The 5,584-nt window shown below is 42.0% G+C and overlaps 1 long non-coding RNA gene across 1 annotated transcript; it reads right to left on the bottom strand.

Annotated features, from left to right (window-relative positions):
• Positions 1 to 600: 600 nt before the first annotated feature.
• Positions 601 to 4,693, bottom strand: LOC117360600. The gene is made up of 4 exons (XR_004539457.1): positions 4,611 to 4,693; positions 3,184 to 3,326; positions 1,912 to 1,980; positions 601 to 648 (listed from the first exon to the last, which is right to left on the bottom strand). It is a non-coding gene; the product is annotated as an uncharacterized LOC117360600 (long non-coding RNA).
• Between the last annotated feature and the right edge of the window lie 891 nt (positions 4,694 to 5,584).

The raw sequence follows: 5,584 nt of genomic DNA, 5'->3' as shown, positions 1-5,584 counted from the left end.
GCTCAGTCAAAGCCTCCAAGTATTCCTGTCTTCAGAAAAATAATTTTTCAATAAACACTTTTCAAATATTTCAATTCATTTCTATCCATTTTTAAGAAATGCGTTTCCCCAAAAATAAGACTCATTCATTTTGAGCCCAAAAGACACTAGATTTTTCCCATACACAATGATCATCTCTTCCTTCTTCTCCACCCCAATTCTTCCTATTTCCTTTCTATCCCTCCCTCCCATCCCTTGTGCAGCAAAACCCTTCCAGCTTTTATCCCTCCCTACCTCATGTAGTATCTTTCTATCCCCCCGGTCCCAATGGCCTCATAATCTATTTAATGTAGCTTGGGCAATGGAGGGATGAAGTGATTTGCCCAGGGGTCATCAGGATCAGCGTGGGTTTGATCCCAAAGCCTCTGGATGCTGAAGCTGTAGCTTTAACCACTGCACTACACTTCTAAAAATTTCCTATTTTAAAAATGCAGCATGGTCCCTTTTGAATTGCATGGCTTCCATCTTGTGTATAATTCGATTCTCAACTCCAAAGTTCTCCTTGACCAATCACTGCCAACCAATTTACCATTTGGGAGTCAGGAAATTCTTACCCGATATCCTTCCTGTAAAATTTCAGTGATCAGGTAACTCGCATCCTAGGAATCCCTGCAGTACAAAACAAACTAAATATGTAAGTGAGGGAAGGAAGGACGTGTTAGGACTTGAGGGAGCACAAACAGGGTCATGAACTTGGAACACACAATGAAAGGAAAGAGTGAGGGGTGCACAAGCCATAATATGGAAGAATGGAGGGAGTGAGGAAAAGATGAAGACACAGACAAAGAAAGAATTATTGGTCACGGGGGAGAGGAGTGAGGTAGAGATATGAGCGTGGAGAGAAGGGAGAACATACTGGGCCGAGGAAGCCTCCCGCACTTTTTCTTTTTAACTACAGAGGGGGAGAGCTTATGGGGCCAGAAACAGAGAGAGATGGTGGGCAATAGTCTTAAGGGAAAGAAATTGGACCTGGGATGGTGTGGAGGAAGAGGGAAAGATACTTCAAGGAAAAACTGTTGGGAATAGAAAGGGAGATATGGTGGACCTGGGGAAGGGATGCAGGCAGGGGGAGAGATGGGATGGGGCATTTGGGAAGAGGAAGGAAGAAAAGTTGGATCCGGGGATGGAAGGGAAGGAAGGATAAATGATGGGATAGGGCATTTGGGAAGAGGAAGAGAAGTTGGATCCGGGGATGGAAGGAAGGGAGGGAGAAATGTTAGGTCTGTGGATGGAAGGCAGAGATACAGCATCAAGGAGGGGGAAGGGAAGAAAAACAGAAGAGAAAAACATTGGACTGTGGGGATAGAGGAGCAGAGTAGAACCCATAGGAGGGCAGGAGGGAAGAGCTGGGATAAGATGCTAGGGGATGGAAAGAAAGATAGGCAGTTACAGCCTGAGGGGAGAGGGAGGGGGATTCTGAAAGTGGTGACCCATGTAGATAAGGTCAAAAGGGAGATGACAAGAAATGAGCAGTGAGTACAGTGGTATTATGGTAATGGGGAGTAGAGATCAGGAAAAAGGAGGCTGGGAAAAGATTGAGATGGGAAATGGAAGAGCTAGGGCTGGAGAAAAGATGGAAAACTGAGGTAGCAGAACATTTAAAAAGGGTGAGAAAGGCAAGATTTGAGTGGAAAGAAGCAAAAAAATAAAGTTAAGAAAGCTGAAAGGGAAAAATACATTGGACATAGGCATAAGGAAAAACAATGAAATGAGAGGAGAAGAGAAAATAAATGGACAGCAGACACTAGAAACAGAATTAGTTAAAGATGGGCAAAATGCAAAAAGAAACTAGGACCGAGATGATGGAAAAACAAAACATCCAGACAAGGTAGAAAAAATTGTTTTAATTTGAATTTAACTGGAAATTCTTACCTGCCATCCTTCCTGTAAAATTTCAGTCGACTCCTTTCAGTGATCAGGTAACTCACATTCTAGGAATCCCTGCAGTACAAAAAACAAACAAAATATATAAGTAAGTGAGGGAAATAAGGAAGGAGGATGTGTTGAGACTTAAGGGAGGGAGAACATACAGGATGAAGGAAGGAGGGGCATGAACTTGGGACACAGAATGAAGGGAAAGAGGGAGGGGAGCATGAGCCTTAATATGGAAGAATGGAGGGAGTGAGGGAAAGAGATGCGGGAGAGAAAAGAAAGGGAAAGATGGTGCACATGAGATGAAGAGAACTGTTAGGCAGAGAGAGAAGGGAGGGAGTAGGAGAGGAGTGAGGTAGAGATGCATGGGCACAGAGAGAAGGAGGGGAGAACATACTGGGCATTCTTTTTTTTTTTTTTTTAAAGTACAGAGGGGGATGGTATTAAAGAAGTGCTAGATTGGGCTGGGGGGAGGTGGAGAGCTTATGGGGCCAAAATATAGAGATGGTGGGTAATAGTCTGAAGGGAGAGAAGTTGGACCTGGGATGGTGTGGAGGAAGAGAGAAAGGAAGAAATGGTGGACCTGGGGAAGGGAGGCAGGCAGGGGGAGAGAAGGGATGGGGCAGTTGGGAAGAGAAAGGGAGAAAAGTTGGATCTGGGGATGGAAGGCAGAGAGATGCTAGAAGAAAGAAAGGAACAGGGAGTTATAGCCTGAGGAGAGATGTGACCCATGTGGATGAGGTCAAAAGGGAGATGACAAGATAAGTGAAAGAGCAGCGAGTACAGTGGTATTAATGGGGTAATGGGGAGTAGAAAACAGCAAAAAGGAGGCTGTGAAAAGAGCGAGATGGGAAATGGGAGAGCTAGGGACTGAGATAAGATGGAGAATTGTGAAGTAGCTGAACATTTAAAAAGAAGAAGGGTGAGAAAGAAGGCAAGATTTGAGTGGACACAGGCAAAAAATTAAGCTGAAAGGGGAAAAAATACATTAGAGACAGGCATAAGAAGGAAATGGAATGTTACAAGAGAAGGAGAAAAAAAATGGACTAAACGCAAAAAGAGAAACTGGGACCAAGATGATAGAAAAACAATACATCCAGACAAGCTAGAAAAAATTGTTTTATTTTGAATTTATTAACTGGAATATGTTAGCTTTGGGATATGCTAATCACAATTATTTTTGTATTCAGCTGATTTGGGGGAAGAACTGGAGCCCAAAATTAGTGGATGGGCACCAAAGTTTCTCCCTGCCCTTGTGCAATTTATAAATACTTGAGCTAGTGTGGACTCCCAAGCCCTGCCGACTGAAGACATCTTCCTCAGCCAATGGCAATATCCACAAGCTGCTACTGCTTTCAAGAAAGCCAAGGTGGAGATTTCAGACATAATTTCAATTGTAATCATGTTATTGAAGCCTTAAAATAGAAAAAAAAGATCAATACCCTCATTATTTGCAACATAATATTTTATTGTTAACGCTTCAAACTTTAGTTACTGCATGAATTCTAATACTGTATTATAATAAATTTCCAATTACATTTCTAAATATTCTTATTGCTTGTCAAGTATCTATTTAAATCACCACAATATAATCTATAGAATTATATTAACAAAATATATAAATTTTGATTTAAACTATTGTCTTTATTACTGATTCATAATCATCTTTGTAAATTGAATCCCCTATGTTATAGGGATCTTTATAATCAAAAGCTAGATCAATCTGGTGATCCAATTGAAGCACTTAAAAGTATGCTTTTAATTTGTTCTCTTAATACAAATTATTTGAAATCACATCTTTTTAAAAAGTCTCATTTTCTCTTTGAATTAAAACTGCTAATTTTTAATGTGCATATTAAATTTTTTATAACTTTTAAAACCTATGACATTAAAAGTACCACATGGTACACAGTACAATAATGAATCTATTGGCAACGTGATTTTAAGACCGTTTCTTAAATTGCTTTTTCATTTAATTGAAATCATTCTACCGCTTCTAAAGTTACTCTTTTTAATCAGTTAAATCATTATGGTTGTTTTAATTTAATTTAAGCTATACCTTCCGTGAAGCCTGAAAAAACTGTCGGCCTCGGCAGTGATTCAGCTACTTCCCCCGCGGCTCCCCTTCCGCGCTTTTCCGGGAGAATTGCGCCAGAGACAGACACGAAAAGCGCGGAAGGGGAGCCGCGGGGGAAGTAGCTGAATCACTGCCAAGGCCGTTTTTCCGGGCTTCACGGAAGGTAAAAGACCATCGGACAAGAGAGCAGTCTGGAAACATGCTGGATCACGGCACCGGAACCGGGACCAAAGCCTTGGAACCGGGCCCTGAAAAGAGAAGTTCCTGGACCGTGACTCCAAACCCAATAACACCACCCCCTCATAGCTTGCACCTGGAAAAACATTATTAAGTCTTTTTTTTACATGGGGGGAGGGGGTGTAAAAACAAACAAACAGTGGGCCCCGGGTGTCGTAGACCCTAGGTACGCCACTGAGCGGATCCTAAGCGTGTTAACTCTTAAAATTACCCCTCCAAAAACAAGCATCGTACGGGAAACGCTAAAACAAAGCTTCGGTTTAGGAATACTGAAGGCAACGACTATAGTTAAATTTAAACACAAGTCTTAATCTCCAAGTTCAAAATTTAAACTTTCAAACACATTCTAACCGCTTACATCTTAAAACAGCATCTAAAAACTTACCCGCTGTAGCGCGGAACCTCTTCCCTCCAAGGTTACAGCATCGCAAAGATTACCGAGCGCAGTCACACCTTCTCACTCCAACGTTGCATTCTCAAAAGTGATGAATACCGTGAATTTTATACGCTCAGTCATTAGGCTCCACGTCATCGCTCACCTGATTGTCATATGATCATTTACGCTAGTTTTGGTCATCACCCCTCATAGGGTGGTAGATGTTACGTAAACTTCGTGCGCTGGTGACGTGCACCCGATTAATCGTCCGGTTATAATTCTATCTCGCACAAAGGGAGGACGATTTTATACCTCACAAACGATATTGAACCAAAACAAAATGCTTTAATAAGCGTTTATAAGTAGAATAAGCTTCTTAATGTATGTGGACTATGTTGCAAAATTTAATTCTGTACACCAAGTTAAATGATCTTGGTATCAATTATATATCCCATGATGAACTTTAAATAAATTATATTTTTCCATCAAATGTGAACTGTTTTGTTCTCATTGCCACAACCTCATTTTTTAAAAAACAACTTAATTTTGCAGGAACTTGGCTGCTGCTTCTTGGGCCATGCACCAAGAGCATAACTTTCCCTTCTATGTCCCATGGCAACCATCCCCTTCTATAAAGCATCTGCCCCCTCCCCTTTCATTTTCCCCTTCCATCATCTTCCACCTATCTCTTCTCCACACCATCTGCCTAGTCTAAGTTAAGGCACTGGTCTTTCACCTGGGGGCCGCTGCGGGAGCAGACTGCTGGGCAGTTTGGACCCCTGGTCTGACCCAGCAGTGCCAATTTCTATGTTCTTATGTTCTCTTCCATCTCTGCATCCCCTTCTATAAAGCATCATCCTCTTCTCTCTTTCCATCCAGTATCTGCCCCCTCCCTCCCCTCGCTCCCTTTCCATCCAGTGTGTTCCTCTCTCTCACCTGACACCCTGCTGCTGAGGTTACAGGTCAGAGTAAACAGCTGATCA

This window comes from Geotrypetes seraphini, chromosome 5, assembly GCF_902459505.1.
Source record: "Geotrypetes seraphini chromosome 5, aGeoSer1.1, whole genome shotgun sequence".
Lineage (NCBI taxonomy): Eukaryota > Metazoa > Chordata > Amphibia > Gymnophiona > Dermophiidae > Geotrypetes > Geotrypetes seraphini.
Note: the sequence above shows the minus strand (reverse complement) of the source record. Positions and strands in the feature narration are given on the sequence as shown.